General features: G+C 42.0%; 1 long non-coding RNA gene across 1 annotated transcript; it reads right to left on the reverse strand.

The window, feature by feature from the left end:
• Positions 1-3817: 3817 nt before the first annotated feature.
• LOC309356234 lies at positions 3818-19502 on the reverse strand. Its single transcript, XR_014162697.1, has 4 exons — positions 19147-19502; positions 18055-18159; positions 4206-4426; positions 3818-3942 (listed from the first exon to the last, which is right to left on the reverse strand). It is a non-coding gene; the product is annotated as an uncharacterized lncRNA (long non-coding RNA).
• Positions 19503-21553: the final 2051 nt, after the last annotated feature.

Below are 21553 nucleotides of genomic sequence, written 5' to 3' on the forward strand. Positions count from 1 at the left end.
ATCATCCAGCAGGTTCTTCTTATGTTATTGTGGAAGATGTGGCTTGTCACCTGTTGCTGACATGAATGCATTGTAGAGGAAAGACGCACCTTGGGGTCATTCCACAGCGGTAGAGCCAGGACCAAAACTGCTCTTCCACAGGTTCCTGTACTGCTCACCTCATTCAGAACCTCCTCTGCTGATTGAAATGAAGAGGCTGGTTGGTAGGGGATAAGTCACTCTCTCTGCTATCTGGGCCTCAGATCATTCAGCACGTTGAATGTCTACATAAGCATATGACAATGGATGACCAGTGTAGCTGTTTAAGAAGAGAAGCAATATGTGTTCAGACTGCTGTTCTCAACAACATCCTGCTCACTGCATTCTTCTGAACCATCTTCCTGGTTAGCTTCATGTAGAAATTATAGAATTCCATTGGACACTTGAGGGAAAGTATGCAATGTCTACCGAGGAACAGGACCTTGGACAGCTTCAAGGAGTCATGCTAAGGCAGTGATGGCCAAACTTGGCCCTCCAGCTGTTTTGGGACTACAATTCCCATCATCCCTGATCCTGTTAGCTGGGGATGATGGGAGTTGTAGTTCCAAAACAGCTGGAGGGCCAAGTTTGGCCATCACTATACTAAGGCAACTAAAGAAGATGTTGTCTTTGCTAGGAGCTAGAGTCAACTGAAGCCTTACATAGGCTGACCCAGACATGGAGGAGTTGGGGAGGTGGTTAAAGGACCTGTGACACACTCTGCAGTCTTCTGTGTGGCTAAGGAAATAGCAATACTGCAGGGAACATTATCCTCTGAGTTACGGTATGGTGGTTGAGCCATTTCCTCTGGCAGAGGAGTCTGCATGCCAAGCATAAAGGCTTCCCAAATTCTGGCAAATGCCTGAAGACAGGTAAAAAGAATAAGTTATCCTTTTTTTCCTTTTCCTTTTTTGGTCTCCCTCTTGCATGTATTCAGCAAAATGCATGGGATGATCCCTGCTGTTTTGTGTGTCAGCTGAAGTTGCTGAGTGCCTTAGGCTTCTTTGCTTGAAAGCAGCTTCCAATTTCTTCCACTCACTTATGATGATGCAAATAAATTGGTTCTAATTCGAACTCTGCAGTTGGTTAAATTTTAGCCCAGCTCCAGGATCAGTTCTTACTTAAGCTGCCCATGTTCTAAGGCAAGGGCAGAGCTAATTGTTGCTGGCATAGAGACTGATGTGATCTTTCAGATTCATGGAGAAGGCTATCAATGGTTAATAGTCATGAAGGCTATGTTCTACCTCTACTGTCACAGGCAGCATGCTTCTAAATAGCAGTTGCTGAGAATTACAAATGGGGAGCGGGCTCTTCTTATACTCTTACACTGCATCACTCTCTCATCTTCTTCTGCTCTCTCTCTCTTTGTTTCTGAACAACTTCATCTTGATTTTATAGTCACCGCTAGAGAAAAATAAGCCTGGTCCCAATCATCTGGGAGACCAACAAAGTGAGCTTAGCATCCTAAATCACATTATAATGTGGGGATTTTCTCCGTGTGTGCCTGTGTTTCAAATGTGCTGTAATCCAACTTTGAAAGGAGCCCTTTGGCGCTCTCCCTGGCATGCGGTGGATGCAAGCACTCAATGCAGCTCCCCTTAAACAAAAGGCACTACCTAGAAGTGTCTGACAAATTGAACCATTCCTCTCTGCTTGTTCTGTCCATTGTGCATTTGGCAAAGGGCTTTCCAAATATCTCCGTAATCATATCTCAAGAAACATACCTGGAGCCACCTCCTGATTGACTCACTCAATCTATATGCAGATGAGCGCTAACCCTGCTGATAATTTGGAAGGATTCCAACAGCTCCCCATCCGGTTCTGATCATTTGTAAATGGCTTTTATTCACTTGCAGATCAACAGTAAGAAGATTGCTAATAAAAAAGTTAATAAAAATATACAACAGGAATTTTTGGAGGGGAGGTTTTTACCACTAGAAAGGGTCTGCTCTTCCCTTTTTCTTTATTTCAGGCTTTAGGCAAAACTTGATGAAAACACAATTCTATTTGTTCTTTTTTCAATGCATAGTCAAAGTATCGCCTCATAGCAAAAACAAGCTTCCTAATACAATTTCTGTCCCTGGCATGTTTTGTATAACCCTCTTTGTGATTGTGCCAACACTTCTGCATTTTAATGATGGCATCGTAGCTTCCTCAGTCCTTGAAAAATTGCTCTGCAGATGACTTTTATCTTTCAGGTTTAGAAATTGTTTCAAAAATGGTCAGTGGACTTATGGCTGCCTTCCCCAACCTGGCGCCCTGCAGATGTTTCAGACTATAGTTTCCATCAGAGCCAGCTGTGCTTGCTGGAGCACTCCAGGGTGGGGATGGCTTCTTTAAGCATGTTGAATCTGACAAAGGCCCTTTCAGCAAGCAGATGTACAGAGTCCCCCTTGAGGAATGTTGGTACTCTGACTTTATTTGAATTCTCTGCACCACCTCCCCAGACAGCATCCAGGAGTCACTAGTGCAGTAAAGCAGGGATGCAGAACTGCCCACAACAGCTGCATTGCTTCAGGTGACTGGGATGGGATGGGGGCATGGCAGGACTACACAGTGGTCACCAACTTAGATACCAAGGATTGAACAAATTCAAGGATAAGGCATGACTACTAGCCATGAGGGTTATGCACAACCTCCATAGTCAGAGGCAGCCATGCTTCTAAATACTAGTTGCTGGAAACTGAAGGAGGGAAGAGTACCTTTGTGCATGGGTCCTGCTTGTGGCTGTCTCATGGGCAATTGTTTGGCCACTGTGAAAAGAGGATTTTGGACTAGGTGGGCCACTGGCCTGATCCAGCAGGATCTTCTTATGTTTAGTGTTCCAGCTGGTGTGCCTGCACAGTCCTGACCTCACCAGCACCCTTCTCTTGCACTGTCTATGTAAGTGCCAGTGATTCCACTGTTGGGATGGCAAGTCCACACCCTTATCCCACCCCGCGAGCTGTTCCTGCCCTCATTTCCCTCCTGCCCCAGTGTTCTTCAGAAATTTCAAGTGCTTCTAACACTTACTTATTATTACATTTATAGCCCCACTTTTCCTGCAAGGAGCTCAAGGTATTGCAGACAATTCTCCCAAACAGGAACCCACAAATTTGCCTTGAAATGTCACCTGAGGCAAAAACAAACCAACAAAGGGTGACAACTCTGCTCTGAGGTTTTGTTAACTTTGCCTGTTGCATGGAGAGTTCCATCACTCCCTGCCATGCTGAATTCATAGTGCAATGCTCTAGATGACAACTCAGAAGTAATTACAATCGTATTTAATGAGCCTTATTTCTGGGTAAGTATGCATATATACACACTTACTCAGGAGTGAGCATCAAACTCAATGGGCCTACTTCTAAGTAGATATTAATGTGATTGAAGTGTTGTGTTGGGATCCTATATTCACCTAGGATAAATCCCTTTGAAATTAGTGTGCTTTACTTCTGAGTAAACATCTATAGGATTTTACTGTTAATATGCATTAATATACATTCATGATTTTCATGGGTTTCAGGTGAGAATAGCAGGAACTGCCCGAGAAAGGTTGCTTTAATGAAACATTTTTTACTTACCTTGAAATAATGAAACATTTTTTACTTACCTTGAAATTCCTTCAGACAAGGAATTGGTGGGGTCTTGTGGCCTTCCAGATATTGTTAGATTCCAACTCCCATCAGTTCTGGCCCAATGTGTCCAAAGCTCTGGGATAACGTAGTCCAACTAACATCTGGAGGATCACAGATTATCTACCCCTGCATTAGATAATCATACATGTCCTGATCAATTGAATGATGAAACCCACCTCAGGAGTTTACTTTAGTCAAAGTTGGCAATGACTCTAATCCGTTCTAATAGAAGCAGCCATCCAGATGTCCCTGGAGGTTCATGAGCAGGATGTGAAGAAAACCTTCACCCAAAGTTGTTTGTCCTCAGCAGCTGTTATTCAAAAAAGTATATTGACTACCACGTCTTCCTTAACTGGCAGTGCCATTCAGATATAAGGCAATAATATATTGGGGCCAGCTTTCATTCTCTCTCTCTCTCTTGGGATGTGTATGTTTTAAAAGTTTCTAGTCTCTCTGGTTGGAAATACAGATTTGAAAATGTGTTGGAAATGCTGGTTGAAATCTCATCAGCCAATGAAATTGCTGGTTAAGACTTTCATTATCATGACCATCACACCCTGCCCCTTATTCTACCTTGAGAAAGATGCAGATGAGACAACACTTCCAAAGAGAAGCCATCAGACCCTTTGGGTGCTGTCCATGGTCCTGATCTGCCTTTTTGGCCTTGATCTTGCCTCCACTTCTCCTGTGAGCCCCAAGTTGCTACAGATCAGGATATTCATCAGGTGGGGGCTCATTGCCTGGAGAGCCCTTTGTTCCAAACTCCCCTGTGCTAAAGTAGCAAGAACTGCAACCTAAATCATGCAAAATAAGACAAATCCCGTATGTTTACTTAAGTTGCAAAATACATACAGGCCATGGGTTTTAGATTTTCTTGCACAGTATTTTGAATGTATTTACAGCACATAGTACAGAGTCTTGCTTCCTTCTGTGCTTACACTTCTCAGCACCCCAAGTCATTTTCTTCTTTACTTTAATAAAAGAAATCATGGCTAATGATCTCTAGAGAGCAAAGCAGTCTATGTAGAGTTATGCAAGTGAGTTGCCATATTTTTAGAAGTACATGTACACACGGTTAGCAACATTTTATATCACACTTAAAATATGCCTCATCTTAAATATTTGTCTTTTTTATTGTCTATAAAAAAAGAAAAAAGAAAATGTGCATAAAATTAAACTAAGTATACTTATGAAACAGTGCAAGGCACTCAGATGACAACTCTGAAAATGTATGAATGAGAAGGTAAGGTGGAAAGGAAAGGAAACTCAGGACAGATTCTAATAATGAGAATAATTCTGCATTCAGTAAAAACAGAGGTTGTAGGATGAAGCTGTCAAAAATATTCTAAAAGTTGTCATTCCCCTTCTCAATTTTGAATTTGCCTTCAAACTGCCACTTAAAATTGTAATATGTTTCCTCAAAATTTGGCCTACTTTAGTCTTATCTTGACAACCTGACAAAAGATTCAGGACACAAAGCAAATAATAATAATAATAATAATAATAATAATAATAACAACAACAACAACAATAATAATTGTTGTTATTATTATTATTTATTACGGTCGGAGGCCAGCTTGTGAAACACAAATGGAACTACAATCCCAAAAGCAAAACAAACATTTAAAACAATATACAACAATGGATATTAAGTTTTAAAATGCGGAAGGCATATAAACACATAAAAACTTTAAGATAGACTACCATAGAGAAATGACCCAGAGCTGCCAGTGGATCTGAGTTTGGGAAATTTCTTAACAAACTAGTTTGAATCGGGGGATGGTCTGCACCTACAGATCTCTGCGCAGACTCTGCCGACTGTCCGGGGCGTCTTGTGATCTTTGCCTAACAGAAGAAGATCAAATTTTTGCTTTACTGGGAGCTCAGCAAGCCTCACCAGCAGGGGGTCAATGGTTTCTCTATGTGCCTTGTCGTAAAAGGGACATCTAAAAAATATGTGTTCATAGCTTCCTATATCCCCCAATGGGCAGGTGCAAAGTCTCTGGGCATATGGGACTTTTTAAAAGGATCCTTCCAGGACCGGCGCGGGCAAAGCCGAGCCTCTGGCAAGTGTAAAAGCCCTTCTTGCATTTTTTGATACTAGAATAAGAGATATGCTGCCAGTGCAGCTATATATCTCTCGATTTCTACAATTTTGTAGTCGGGGCACCTTAAGCAGTACTTTTGTCTCTTGGTGTCTATAATTCTTTGCCTAACCATAGCTTTTGCTTGGCCCAAGCCCAGACTTGGAAGCACATAGTTAAACCATGGAATTTGATTCCACAACAGGTAATGGTGGCCACCAACTTGGATAGTTTTGAAAGAGGATTAGACAAATTCAAGGAGGACAAGGCTATCAATGGCTGTGATGGTTATGCTCTAACTCCACTGTCAGAATGCCAGCTGCTGGGGTACCATAAGTAGAGAATATACCATTATGCTCAGGTCCTGCTTGTGGGAATCTTGCTGGGAACTGAATGCTGGACTAGATGGGCCTTTGGTCTGATCGAGCAGCATCCTTCAGGAGAAAGCATAATGAACAATGGCACAGTGGACAATACTTGCAGTCTTCCCATTGGCTTCAAGCCCTGAAGGACATCAAACCATACACTCTCAGATTCTGAGCCCCAGTCCAGAGGAACCTTGGAAAAAGAAAATATGCTGTTGATCTCTGTTTGTGTTATCAGAGGCAGATGAGAGAGAATAGTAAAAAGAAGGAAGGTCTGATTTGTTCTTGGCTGGTGCCACTCCTGCTCCCCAGCCAATGAGAGAAATGTTTGGGGTGAAGAGGATGAGGCTTAATTTTATTTATGAATCGCTTCCTTTAAGCATCCTGCGGGGATTTCATTGCACAATAAAAGCATATATATAAAACAATATAATCATTTTTTTAATCAGCAGTTTTAAAACAAATATAATAAAATTGAACAGTAAAATTGTGCATGAACATTACATATCTGGGCTGGCTTGCCTAAATTTATATTCATTTTTAGCAGGCACTAAAAGCAATCCAGCAAAGGCACCTACCTAAAATTAAGGAGCAGTCTTCTCCTGTTTGGATGGTGTGAAGCTGTAAAACTCTGTTCTCCTTTTGAGTTGGGTGCTTTTCCAGCACCTTACATACATCTCATTCTGCGCACGGAGAACTATTACAAAGTTTTGAATTATAGCTGGGGGGATGGGGTGTATTAGGACTTATCTGGAACACCATTGTAATATAAGGAGATAGGAGAGATGTTCTGTAAATTTCCCCTTTGGGTGCCTTAAGAGGTGCCCAGGTGCAAGTCTGGACCTAGCACTTGATGATAGTTAAATTTCGGCAGCATTGTAGAGTACAGGTCTGCAAGAATTGATCACAGCTTGCTAGAATCAGCAATTTTAATTGAAAGGCCACCTGACTGAAGGAGACATAGGGCCTTGCAACCTTTAAAGATGGGTCCACCTGGGTCCCCACATGAAGAAGAAGAGTTTGGATTTGATATCCCGCCTTTCACTCCCTTTAAGGAGTCTCAAAGCGGCTAACATTCTCCTTTCCCTTCCTCCCCCACAACAAACACTCTGTGAGGTGAGTGGGGCTGAGAGACTTCAGAGAAGTGTGACTAGCCCAAGGTCACCCAGCAGCTGCATGTGGAGGAGCAGAGACGCGAACCCGGTTCCCCAGATTACGAGACTACCGCTCTTAACCACTACACCACACTTGTGAATCACAAGACAGTACAGGAGCATGGGAAGAACTCGGCCGCCACACACCCCTTGGTGGTCTGCTGTTTGTTAGGACTACTCCCCTGACATTGCCAGGCATAAACATAAACATAATAATAATAATTTATTATTTATACCTCGCCCATCTGCTTGGGTTTCCCCAGCCACTCTGGGTGGCTTCCAACAGAATACTAAAATACAAAGCCTATTAAACATTAAAAGCTTCCCTAAACAAGGCTTCCTTCAGATGTCTTCTAAAAGTCTGGTAGTTATTTTTCTCTTTGACATCTGGTGGGAGGGCATTGTTCCACAGGGCGGGTGCCACTACCAAGAAGGCCCTCTGCCTGGTTCCCTGTAGCTTTGCTTCTCGCAGCGAGGGAACCGCCAGAAGGCCCACGGCACTGGACCTCAGTGTCCGGGCAGAATGATGGGGGTGGAGACGCTCCTTCAGGTATACTGGACCGAGACACATGAGAATGTGACCCTCAGCACAGGTGATCTAGTGTCATTAACACTTCTAGATAGTATATAAGGCTTAAGCCCACCTAGGGCCAATGGGAATCTCACTGCAGATCTTGCTGTCTACACTGATATTGCGCCTATCACCTACAGTGGGTTCAACCCACTGCCTGCCCAAGAAAGAAAGAGATTATCTGGCAACAGATACAACTATAAGATGTTTTCTGTTTCCTCTTGCTTTTTTCTCTGTTGCCTTTATCCCATAAATAAAACCTGTTAAAAAGCAAGTTTGATGGTATTCATTGTCCAGCTGAATCTTTTTTTAAAAAAACAACAACACCCTGTCTTAGGCAACCAGTACTTTTGGCAGAACAGTCAGAACATCTCAGAGAGAAAAAGTCAAAGATGTGAAGAAATGCATTTTCCTAGCAGATTTTAAAAATGAAAACACACTTCTGTGTCACATCTGAACTTCTTTTTATGCTGAGTTCTAGTATAAACTTTACGGAAAGCAAACGAGCTAAAAACACTTCAAAAATCCAAGATAAGGGGTTTGTTATCCTTGACTTCCCCTTACTCTGCTTCCAACTGTGAAAATCATGTTTTTGGCCACAGTTTCCCACTGTGTTTTAGCCCTCTGTCTCATTACCTTATGGTGCCATGAACTGTCTAATCCATTTTGTCGGGACATAAATCTAATCCATCCATAAAATATTGAATTGATTTATCCACCCAAATAATTTTGCGTTAATTTTCAACCTCTCCCTCTGTCTGTCTCTCTGTGTGCGTGTCTTTTTTCCTCACTGATGGTGACTTTTATAACACACTGTTTATTTACTGTATATGCAGACTGAGCAGTTGGGAAGCAAGCATGAGTATACAGTAATTCTCTAAAAGCAACACCAATCCATTACACCTACACCCAATTTTCTTGATGCTGGCTCTGGGAGACAACTTTGTTGTTAAAGACCTTTTGAACAATTTTCTCCAGCTACCTCAAAGCATTCAGTATGAAGGGAGGAGCATCAGCTCAGGGGTACAAATGATGGGATCTGCAGTCCGCAAAATCTAGAGGGCATCATGTTGGCAACCCCTGGCATACAGAAAGACATGGGTTTGATTTCTAGCATATCCCAGTAAGGCTGGAGAGACACGTTTCTGAAACCCTGGAGAAATGCTACCAGTGAATGTGGACAGTACTGAGCTGACGTTTCTGAGCATCAGTGAATTTCCTAGTTAGTATCCAAAGTATGTGATCTACAACTGCCCACTAGCATTAATTCAGATTTTAATCAGTTAATCATATGCTCTGAAATACTACCAAAACTATTAATTATCTTTATTATATCTGGTATATATGCTTCTGGACTACTAATAAATTATAGTAAATCATCTGCATACAAAGCTAATTTAAACCCAGCTTCCTCATGAACAAAACCCAAAATCTCTCTGTCCTAATTGCACATGCCAGTGGTTCCAAACATAAATCAAATATCAACAGAGAAAGAGGGCAGCTCTGTCTTCTACCTCTCTACAAACCAAATGGATTCCATTTGACTTTACTTATGATCTAGGAGCAAGGTGTAATTTTCCAATCCACTTCATAAATTCTTGAGGAAATCCACATTTTTCCAAAGTAAGAGATATAAATTGGAAACATCTTTTCTCAAATGCCTTTTCAGTGTCCAGGGAACTACGTGCAACTGGATCAATTCTATGATTTAAAGCAACCCGATTGTTTCCAATCTTAAATAGTCTGCTTCCCGTCGATACTTAAGAAAACCCACTTGATCTGCATGTACTATTATTCTCATCATTGCCTGAACTCTGTTTGCTTTGCTGAAGAAATTGACCTACGATTCGCACACTTAGTAAGATATTTGACAGACTTAGGAACAACAAAGATATATGCATCATAGATTGAAGTTGATGGTGCCTCATCCATCGTTCCCCCTCTCTGATAGCTTGTTTCTGTCTTGGATAGGGAAGTATCATTTTCCATTCCACCCTGTATTCATCAGATGCAACACTTCCAGCTGTGTTACCCACCCCACTGCCTTAGCAACACCTAAGTAACCTCCCCAAGGCACAAGCCTGGGCAGTGTGTTTGGAAGTCCTGGTCTACCTAGTGTCACAGAAGTGTGATGAAAGGACCTCCCTCTTGGCCTCACTGATGTGCTCCAAAGGAAAGGAAAGCATTATGTTTGGCACCAGCTTGGCTGCAGGCATTGTTGGAAGGAAGAAGAGTTTGGATTTGATATCCCGCTTTATCACTACCCGAAGGAGTCTCAAAGCGGCTAATATTCTCCTTCCCCTTCCTCCCCCACAACAAACACTCTGTGAGGTGAGTGAGGCTGAGAGACTTCAAAGAAGTGTGACTGGTCCAAGGTCACCCATCAGCTGCATGTGGAGGAGCGGGGAAGCGAACCTGGTTCCCCAGATTACGAGTCTATCGCTCTTAACCACTACACCACATAGGAGGCATAGAAGGCACCATCCAACTCTCTTAGGGCCTTCACTCCAGCTTTGTGTAGAATTAGCCTTCTCCTAGAGATATCCTACATGGCAGCATAGGTTTTGTGCTGGACCTGGGGGTAACCCGTGAAATGCGGTCCAGGGCCAGTCCAGAATCTGAAGGTTCTGCTGGGGGTCAGTCCGACAGGGCCAAGGCAGGATACAAGGCAGGAAACCAGGGAAGGACAGGTACAGGATCTCAGGCAGGATCTAGCATACAGCAATGTTGCTCCCGCAACCTGGGGCGGGGTCCAACAGCCTTTTATCTTTGTCGGGGTACTGGCCGGTCCTGATCCCCTGGTGACACACCTCCCTGTTTCGCCCGAATGAGAACACTCCTCCTGCGAGTACTCAGGTCTCTCCTTCTCTCAGACCTTAGTCTCTGCAGCTCGGGAGATGTCGGTGGGTTACTAGACCCAGGGGCCACCTCAGACTCCTCTGACCAAACCAGTATTGAAGCAGCTGTAAGTGATGGCCCAGCTGAAGCCAGCGCGGGCTCAGACCCCTGACCTGGCCCAGCTGGTGTTTGTTGCAGGGAAACCTGTGCAGACTGGGATTCTTCAGGATCAGGCACCAGACTTGGTTCAGATGATGCCTGAGGCAAAGGATCCAGTGCAGACTGCGTCTCCTCTGGTTCCAAGTCCGAGTAGAGTCCCAGGCCATCACAGGTTTTATGATCTGAGTTTCCCATCTCCAAGATGGGCTACCTTCCCAGGTTGATGAGCCCCATCTGCCCCTCACTTTCGTCTACAGCAGGTGCAGAAATTTCCTTCTTGACCATCAGACTCACTTTTTGGTCTTGTCCACTCAATCCACCAAAGCCTGTCTTCACATGCAATCAGTTACAGAACATTTGTAGGCTGAAAGCAACAACCACAAATACTGGTTTTATTTGCTGGATTGATTTCTCTTCTGGGCATGGGACAAATAAGTGAGCACCAGCCATTTTTTTTTTAATTATTATTTTTTGGTTAGTGATCCAAATCTGGACATTGCAAATGCTGGTTCAAATCCCCACTCTGTTACACAGTACAATGAATAGGCCTTAGGTGTGTCACTGTCTCACATCTTAAAGTATATACAGTTATGGGAGATTTGGAAGCTGCTGCTAATCTGCTCCAAATTATGCATAGATCTACCATCAGGAAATTTATTGTACTGCTGTGTGCAGGATCTAAACTCCTATCCCCTGCCTTGAAAACATCACTTGTTTTGGAACTTGTGCTGTGCCAAAATTTGTCCTCCCATTTCTCAAAAGTTTTCTTCCCCTGCAAAGGGACTTCCATTTTTCTGACTTTTTCTCAGGACACTTGACAATCTATTTCCAATTTTAGTTGGTGCAAGTTACTACTACTTTTACTACTATTTTGTAACTAACTTTTGATTGTATTTTCAGCAGTGAATGCATGCAAAAAAAGACAATGAAAACATAGCAAAAGAAAAGAGAAAAATGGAGAAAGAAAAAGAGAGGAAGAAGGACTGGAGAAAGGAAGAAAGCCATATTTTAAAAAAATTTTTTTTTTTTTTTATAAAAATTTTTATTAAGATTTTTTACAGATACATATTTAACAAACAAAATAGGTTTCATAACATCCTTTCATTCTATTGCGGACTCCCTCACGTCTCCCGCTTCCACTTTCATCATTAAAAACGAATTTTTCCAAGCAAATTATCATCTTGTTTATGCTCTTAAGTGCAATATTTAGGTTAAACTCACATAAAAAATTATAATTTAATGGTAGACAGTTATTTCTACTCTGGCTTCCTTGTTAGGATTCAACCAAATTACAGTACTTTTGTAAATAAATCTTAAATTTCTTCCAGTCTTCTTCGACCCTCTCCTCTCCCAGATCGCGGATTCTGCCAGTCATCTCAGCCAGTTGCATATAGTCCATCAGCTGCATCTGCCATTCTTCCAGTGTGGGTAGATCTTGGGTTTTCCAGCTCTTAGCAATAAGTATCCTTGCCGCCGTTGTAGCGTACATAAAAAATGTTCTGTCCTTCTTTAACACGTTCTGGCCGACCATGCCCAGAAGGAAGGCCTCTGGTTTCTTGGTGAAGGTATACTTAAATACCTTTTTTAACTCATTGTATATCATTTCCCAAAAGGCCTTCACTTTAGGGCAGGTCCACCAGAGGTGAAAAAATGTTCCTTCATTTTCCTTACATTTCCAACATTTGTTATCAGACGAATGGTATATTTTAGCCAATTTCACTGGGGTCATGTACCATCTATATATCATTTTCATTACATTTTCCTTCAGAGCATTACATGCTGTGAAGTTCAGCCCGGTGGTCCATAACCTTTCCCAGTCCTCAAACATAATGTTGTGCCCAATATCCTGGGCCCACTTTATCATAGCCGATTTAACCAATTCGTCTTGTGTGTTCCATTTCAGCAGCAAGTTATACATTTTTGAAAGTACCTTGGTCTTAGGTTCTAGCAGTTCTGTCTCCAGTTTCGATTTCTCCACCTGGAATCCTAACTTTTTATCAATCTTAAACACTTCCTTAATCTGAGCATAGTGTAACCAGTCTCGCACTTTATCTTTCATTTTCTCTAAACTCTGCAGTTTCCAATTGTCTCCATCCCTTTCTAGTATTTCCCAATATTTTGGCCAATTGGCCTCCATATTGGGTCTTTTTCGGGCCTTAGCCTCCAGAGGTGACAGCCACCTCGGTGTTTTGTTTTCTAATAAGTCTTTGTATCTTGTCCAGACATTAAATATTGCTTTTCTGACAATATGGTTCTTAAAGACCTTGTTGATCTTAACCTTGTCGTACCATAAATATGCATGCCATCCAAATGCATTGTTAAAACCTTCCAAATCCAGCACATCCGTGTCCTCCAGAAGTAGCCAGTCTTTTAGCCAGCAGAAAGCTGCGGCTTCATAGTACAACTTTAAGTCTGGCAGGGCAAAGCCCCCTCTTTCTTTTGCGTCCGTTAGTATCTTAAACTTAATTCTGGGCTTTTTGCCCTGCCAGACAAATTTGGAGATATCTTTCTGCCACTTCCGGAAGCACTCCGTTTTATCTACAATCTGCAATGTCTGAAACAAAAATAACATTTTTGGCAATACATTCATCTTAATAGCAGCTATTCGACCTAACAATGAAAGTTTCAATTTTGACCAACTATCCAAGTCTCTCTTAATTTCAGACCAACATTTTTCATAATTATCTTTAAACAGACTCAAATTCTTTGCTGTTATGTTTACCCCTAGGTATTTAACTTTCTTAACCACAGTTAACTCTGTCTCTCTCTGAAACCGTTCCGACTCAATATCTGTCAAGTTTTTTCCCAACACCTTGGTTTTTTGCTTGTTTAGTTTAAATCCCGCCACCCGACCAAAATCTTGGATTAGTTGTAGAACTCTTTTCGTACTAGATTCTGGCTCCTGTAATGTCAGAACTAAGTCATCTGCAAACGCTTTAAGTTTGTATTGTTTCGCTCCGACCTGTATCCCTTCCACCAACCTGTCCCCTCTAATCATGTTCAAGAGCACCTCCAGGACCGAGATAAATAATAACGGGGAAATCGGGCAGCCTTGTCGTGTTCCTTTTTCAATTTTAAACTCTTCTGTAACCACATTGTTAACTATCAGTTTAGCCTTTTGTTCTGAATATATTGCATCAATCCCATTCTCAAACCCCCGGCCCACTCCCATTTCTTTTAAATTCCCTTTCATAAACTTCCAGGATATGTTATCAAAGGCCTTCTCCGCGTCTATAAAAATTAAAACAGCTTTAGTATTTATGTCTGTTTGTAAAAGCTCCAATATATCTATAATGTTCCTTGTATTGGCAGACATATGTCTACCTGGGAGAAAGCCTGCCTGGTCTTTATGGATTACTTTGTTTAAAACCCTCTTGAATCTACTTGCCAAAACGTCTGCAAATATTTTGTAATCCACATTTAAAAGGGAGATGGGACGGTAGTTCTTAAGCTGTGTCTTTTCAGTTTCCGATTTTGGTATCAATGTGATGAAAGCTTCTTTCCACGATTCTGGCGCCTTCTTCCCCTCTAAAATTTCATTGCTGACCTCCATCAGTGGTTGTATCAAATAGTCTTTCAATGACTTATAGTACTTGGAGGTCAGCCCATCTGGTCCTGGTGATTTGCCCTGTTTCATGTTTTGGATGGCCTGCTCAATCTCTTGTCGTGTTATTTTGCCATTCAGAATTGATCTATTTTCTTCTGACAACTTTGCCAGTCCATTTGTCTTTAAAAATTGTTTAATCGCTGCTTCATCTTGTGGCCCTTGAGTGTATAATTTTTTGAAATATCTCTGGAAACACTTTCTAATCTCTCCGGGGTTCTGGATACATCTTCCTTCAATCTCTAAGTTTGTCACTGTGTTTAACTTTTGTCTCCTCTTCAACTGCCAAGCTAGCAGTTTTCCACATTTATTAGCCGACTCAAAAGTTTTTTGTTTCATTAGTTTGATTTTCCATTCTATTTCCTGATTTATCAGTTTACAATATTGTGCTTGGTAAAGTTTGATTTCTCTCAGGATCGGCTGGGACTTCGGATTAAGTCTTAACTTCTTCTCCAACTCCTTGATTTTTTCCAAAATTTTATCTTTCCTTTCGTTTTGTTTCCTTTTCTTTACTGTGTTCTGTTGTATCAGGAACCCCCTCATCACGGCCTTACTTGCGTCCCAGATAGTTCTTTTTTCCACTGTAGTGTTCATATTGATCTCAAAATAATCCTTTAGGGCTTTTTGGGCCTTCTTAGTAATCTCCTGATCTCTAAACAGGCCATCATTCATCTTCCATCTGAAGGAACCGGTTGGAATCAATGTCATGTCCATTCTCAGTGCGTTATGGTCGGAGCATGTCTTTGGGCAGATTTCCACCTTTCTGATCTTAGGTGCCAGACCTCTAGTTATCCATATCTGGTCGATTCTTGTCCAAGTCAGTTGGGCTTCAGAGAAAAATGTTCCTTCCCTTCCCAAGGGGTTTCTCACTCTCCAAATGTCAATCCAGTCCATATTGTCTGTCATTTCAAAGAAGGTCTTTGGTAGTCTCCCATCTTTAGAAATTTTTTGGCTCTGTGACTTATCCATGTTGGTTGATACAACTCCATTCATATCTCCCATCATAATGATGTTGTTGTAGTCCAGATAGTCCAGCATAGTCTCATGCAACTTCTTATAGAATTCCGATTTTCCTTCATTTGGAGCATAAATTCCTAATATCAGTATTTTTTCCCCTTGATGTTGTATTTCTATCGCCAAAATTCTTCCATGCTCATCTTTAAACAGAAATTTAGGTGAAAGGCTCTCTTTTGCGTAAATTACCACACCTCTCTTTTTAACTGTATCCGAAGATATAAATTCCTGACCAAGTCTTTTATTTATTAACACTTTTCTGTGGAGCCTAGTCACATGTGTTTCCTGTAAGCAAATAATGTCCAAATGTTCCTTTTTTAAAATGTGAAAGATTTTTCTCCTTTTTCCTGGAATGTTACAGCCATTTATGTTCCAGCTCAAAAGTTGCAGAGACATCCTGAATATATCTGGTTATTCTTGCTGTGGGGGTACCTTATTCTCAGATTTTTGGGGGTCCGAGGGTGCAGGAACCCCCGGAGGTTCAGGCCCTGGGGGTAATCCAAGTCCCTTATGAAGATCTTCTCCGTGTGCCACCAAAAACTTGTCTCTATCCTCCGGCGTTCTAATTTTGGTCTTCCTCCCTCTGAAAGTAAACGATAAACCTTGGGGAAACTCCCACCTGAAGATGATTGAGTTGCTCCTTAGCAATTTTACTAATTCCGAGTAGTCTGCTCGAAGATCCAACAGCTGTTTAGGAATATCCTTATAAATTTCAATTCTTTTGTCCAAAATATCCAGTGACTTTCCGTAGTGCAGGCCTAGAATCTTGTCCCTTTCCTCCTTTGATCTCAATATTATCAAACAGTCTCTGGGCTTCTCCTTCTTTATAAGTCTTCCAAGCCTAAAAGCAGATAGTATTTTAAAGTCTTTTTCTTCTAAGTTCCAAAACTTGGAAAATTCTTTGGTAAGGAACTCAGTTAAGTTACCTTCTTCCACTTCTGGAATTGAGCGTATCCTTAAATTGGCCTCCCTGTTCCGAAGTTCTGTCATGGAAAAGTAGATCTGGTGTTCTCCTACTTGTTTGCTGAGTGGTCTTACTTCTTTTTCAAGCTGTCCCAATCTTTGGCTAGTGTCTTCCGCCAGTTTCCGATTTTCACCTACAGCCTCCTTCAATTCTCCAATAGATTGAACATTCTGTGCAACTTGTCCAGTTAGTCTATTTAAACTTTCTGTGTTTAAGTCAATTTTAGCTGATTGCTGGTCAGCCTTTCTGTCCAGAGCCTCCAATTTTTCAAAAATTTTCTCCAAAATAGTGCCACTTGCTCCTGAGGCCATATCTTCCAGTTGTAATTCCTCAGTTTCTCCCTCCCCTGATTGTAGCAGGGAAGCCGCTTCTGCCTCAGGAGGCAAAGTAGTAGGCAAAGCAGGCACAGATGATCTACGCTGTGAGACTGTCGGTAAAGTTAACGTTGTTTGTCTGGTTCTTCCCCTTTTTCTTGTTCCACTCATTCCAAAGTTATCTAAAAACCAAGGTCAAACTGAATTGTTCCCATGAGAAAGTAAGAGCCCAGATGGTAACACTCAAACAGGAGGCCGGGAAAGAGAAAGTAAAACAAAGTCACTGCTGTAAATCCAAAAATCCTCTAGGTGGAGCTTAGAATGTCTTTGGGGAGGAAGTCCAATCCAATTAAAATTAGTAAGTCTGGATTGATCTCCAAAGATCTTCACAAAGATAAATTTTAGCAGAGTTAAAACTTAAAGCCAAACATTGTTTCCAAAAGTGCTTAGACCACAAGTGTTTCAAAGTAACAAATTCAAACTCAGTATGTTCCAAAGTTCAGATTCAAAGTATCCAAAGCCTGCAGGCTGACTGCTCAGTTACTCAGGCAGCTCCAGTACCTGGGTTTCTTACTTTTATTTGTAATCCAATAGATCAACAGAAGACAGGTACCCTTGTCTCAATGAAGATCCAAAAATCAGCCACTTAAAGTCTTTAAATCAGCCAGAAACAACAGTTTAAATAGGTGCCAGATCAGTCAATGCAAAACGTTACTCTTTGTCTCCACTCCTCCTGCTCTTTACTTTCAAGTTCAGTGTCAGCGGAAGACGGACTTCCTGTTTTTCGTCACTCCGCTTTCAGCCAAATTCACAATTTTTAGAGGCTTTAGAAGTATATTGTCCAAATTACTCACGGGTTGTTGCTTTCCAAAGTTAGCAGTTTCAAGAAGAAAGGTCAGCGCTCACCGGCAACAGCGACGCGGCTTCGCTCCGTTGATCGCGCGACGACCCACAGCGCCGCTACCCCCTCCGCGGTCCGGAGCCCCTTACGGGGTCCCTTCGTCGTTTTAGGGGCTGCTTTTGGCGCCCGCCGGGTCTCAGGACCACAGGCTTCTGCTGCCTGTGGTTTTTCTGGATGGGTCCCCGCTTCGCCGTAGCGGGCGACCCGTTTCGACGGAGCTACCCTCTCCCGTTCAGGAGCTGGCAGCCATTGCCGTTCGCGCCGCCTCCGGAAGTCATATTTTTAAAAAAATTAAGTAACTTCCTTGCATGCACATTATAAAATGCAAAGTACAGCAGGAAGCATCTGAATCACCACTATTTCAATAAAGAAGCATGTAGACAACATATGACAGTTAGGTGTAAATCCAAATATCCCATGATTAAGCAAATGATTGAAAGAAAGTTTCACTTGCCATATGTTGTTATTGTCAGTAGTAGTTGTTGTGGTAGTAGTAGTGGTACCACCTGCTCCTCGCCAGCAGATTCCAGGGTGGGTTACAACACTTTAAAACTCAGTCCTAAAAACAGTTAAAATAAATTACAGCCACAGGACTAGGATAGGTCCTGCAAACATGCATCTCAGGTTCAAGAGAGCTTAGGCTATTATTGTGGGGTGGCCAAGAATGGTGTGTTTTTTTTCCTCCAGTAAACATTTCTCTAGGGCACTGCAGCCTCCCTAGCTGCCCACACTTCCTGATCTGAAAAAGCTTCAGGGAAGCCATCACCTCATGATGTCTGGGACTGAACTAAAGAGTGAGCATCTGAGGAGGCTGCAAAGTGGAGATGTTCTGCAGAATAAAAGAAGGATGCTCTCAAACACCCCTCAGCCATTTCAAAAGTAAGATAAGCATGTAAAAAAACCCCCAAAACCCTGCACTCCATTTCTGTTGATTTCTCCCTTTGATGATTTTCAAATACCGTTTTTTCCCTGTTCATTGAGAAAGAATGGTTTGAAGAAATGCAAGAGAAATGTTCAGCACAGCCCTAGCTGGAACTCACAGTATCCTTGAGGAAAAACCAATATCCTTATTGATATATGCCACTGACAATTTAGGTGGTTTAATTTTTTTAAATGGAAGATTAATAAATTGGGGGCAAGTGGGGAAGAGAGAGGGGGAAAAAACCTTGCTTCTTAATGTACTTATCAGATGTTTTCAAAATTAGTTCCCATTAAATGAGAAGTCCTGGAGGCTTTGTCAGACAATCCTGACTTGACTTGAGGAGAGAGGGGTGGGAAATGTATTTGCTAGTAGCCTGGCCGAAGTTGGAAGAAAAATGGCAAGAAAAATAAGAAGAACACCATGGGGCACTTTGTAATGAGAGGAAAGTGAGAGCAATGGGTAAACAACCCACTGGGCTAACATTATTATACAAGCAAACAAATGAATGGATAGTTCCTTCCTTTAAAAAAGGAGGGGTGGGGAGAGGAACATTCTGCTTCTCATCAATGTTATCAGCTTAGCCCCGCAAATGACTTTGCACTCCATTATTGGTTATAAACAAACCTTTATCCCAGATAGCTTGCTGGCTGAATTAAGATGCTGTATTAAACAGTATATTGCTTCTGTCAAGGCAGATCGGGTGTTTGTGCAGATAATAATGCCAACTGCAACAACAAACCGGCTAGTGTAAATTAACTTAACTGCGTGAAATAATGCCGCCTCTATCAGATTAGCTTGCCGAATGACTTTATCCTTAAATTAAAGCTTGCTGGGGCGTACTAGTAAATCATTTAAATAGCACCGGGTTTTCCAGGTAATGTCTTCATATATTACTGTAATTTCAATTCGCCAAGGCACGCAGATGGCTTTCGTCTCCAGCTCCTTGTCTCCAAAGCTTCCCCCCTGCGCTGCCATTTTGTAATTACTGAGCAAGCACACACCGCCTGCCGTTTCTAGATTTCCCATGGTGCACCAGCAGCCAAGGCAATGTATTTTAAAATTATTATTCTTGTGTGGCCCTCATAACATAATGTAAATCTTTTATGCTAACGCTGTCAGGGGTTTAAAGCCAGGGCTCCAAGGTGCTCCAATGAAGAAATCACCAGCAATCTATCAAGCAAATACTACTGGGGACCCAGGCAAGCGGTTCACATCTGAAAAGGACTCGCACATGGCGGAAGAAGGTTAAAGAGATGTGTGGTGCTTTTGTCATGGCTGTTGCTGGAAGACACAGCAAAAAAACCTTAAAAGGATGAACAATGATTATTATTTTTTTCATAATCTGAGAGATGGCCCCCTTCAAATAATGATGACTGAATTTGAAGAAATTCAGCACTTATCAACAAAGTTAGGATTGCATCCATTTTCCCATCAGGACTACTGATTTTGTTGAAGTTGGCTTCCCTTAATTGTCCGAATCTGCACATTTTAGACTCCTTTTTGGTGATTTAATTGGTGTGGTATGACACAACCATGAATTTCATTGGGCAGCCTTGCCACTCCCCAACGCATTCTGCATATGCATACTTCTGTTCCCCCATTATTTCCCCCACGAAAACAGTAGAAAAGAACTGTAAGCCAGTATACTGCCCCAAATTTCACCACTTTACACCCACAATTTTCTGTTTTAAGGAGGCTGCAGATGGATTATTTCTGGAACCAATTAACAGGGAAATAAGTGCTGAACATGTGCTATATTCCATTAGTTTCCCAGAAGTGGCTTTTACATCATGTGCAAGCTCAAATATAACACAGAAGTTATCAGTTATGGAAATGTCAGGAAAATTGGATAATCTGCTGTTTGAATGTAGCCTTAGATACATTTTTCCCCTGGTCTGATCCTCATTTACTAGACCCTTTCTTTGATTATTTTCTCTTTGGTTTCTTTGCCCTAAATTGATTACATGGCTGACCCTATGAATTCAGGGTAGGTCTAGCTCATCAAATCAAAACAAGCTTCACCCATTGGTGGAATCACAAAAAGAGCCTGCCCTCCAGATCTCAAGATTCAGGCTGGCTCAGTGGTGTGTTGGGAGCCAGTACAGATATTATATGATTTTGGTTAGATATATTTTTCAAATATATTGGGGGGTTGCATTCTATGCCAGCTGCAGCTTTCAGACCCATTCAAGGCTAGTTCTATATAGAATGACATTACAGTACTCTTAGCTACAAGCTTACCAGGGCATAGATTACTATGGCAAGTATTTCCTGGTCCAGAAGTGGTCATATCTGACACACCATCCAGAGAAGGAAAGAGGCACTCCTTGCCACTGATGTCATCTGGGTGTTCAACGCTAATCCTAGATCCATGAGCAAAAAAAATGTGCAAACATTCTGGGGAGAAGCAGGGTGTTATACAGCCAAAAAAATTTTCACCGTTTGGGGATGGGCAGTGGAGCCCATATGCAGAGTTTAAGTGAAATGAGAATTTTCGAGTCCCCCATCTCACTGTATGCATTTCTCAAACTCCACTGCCTGGAAGCTAGAAGACCCTCCAGAGTGGACTTCAATTAAATGCAATGGAAAAATCTGCAGCTGGAAAGAATAAGCAGTGCCCCCTCCAGTCGCCCAAAGGAATGGTCCTTTGCACTCTCATGCAACACACACACTCTCTCTCTGCCAAAGAATAGGGTTTTTTTGCTGAGCAATGCTTTAAACTTTTTGTGGGAAGGATCCCTATTCCAAATGAGCCTTCTGAATTCAAAGTTTGCCCTGCTTTTCCAGGTGGGAAAAAGGGACTTTGCTTTTAGTTCTGCCTGGGACATCTGGGGACATCTGCATGCCAAACAGCAAGGTTTATGGGCAAGCTTCAAGGGGATAGAGCCACTTTTCCTTCCTGGGAAAAAAATGCTGCATCGTGCCTCTAGTCTCCAACGTCTCTCTCCAGTAGAGCATCTGCCATCTCGACATCGATGGCTTTCGCTCATTTTCTTCATTGTTCCCCTTATTCAGCTTCTCCGTCACCTGC

This window comes from Podarcis melisellensis, assembly GCF_964234715.1.
Source record: "Podarcis melisellensis genome assembly, chromosome: 14".
NCBI classification, from domain to species: Eukaryota; Metazoa; Chordata; class Lepidosauria; order Squamata; family Lacertidae; genus Podarcis; species Podarcis melisellensis.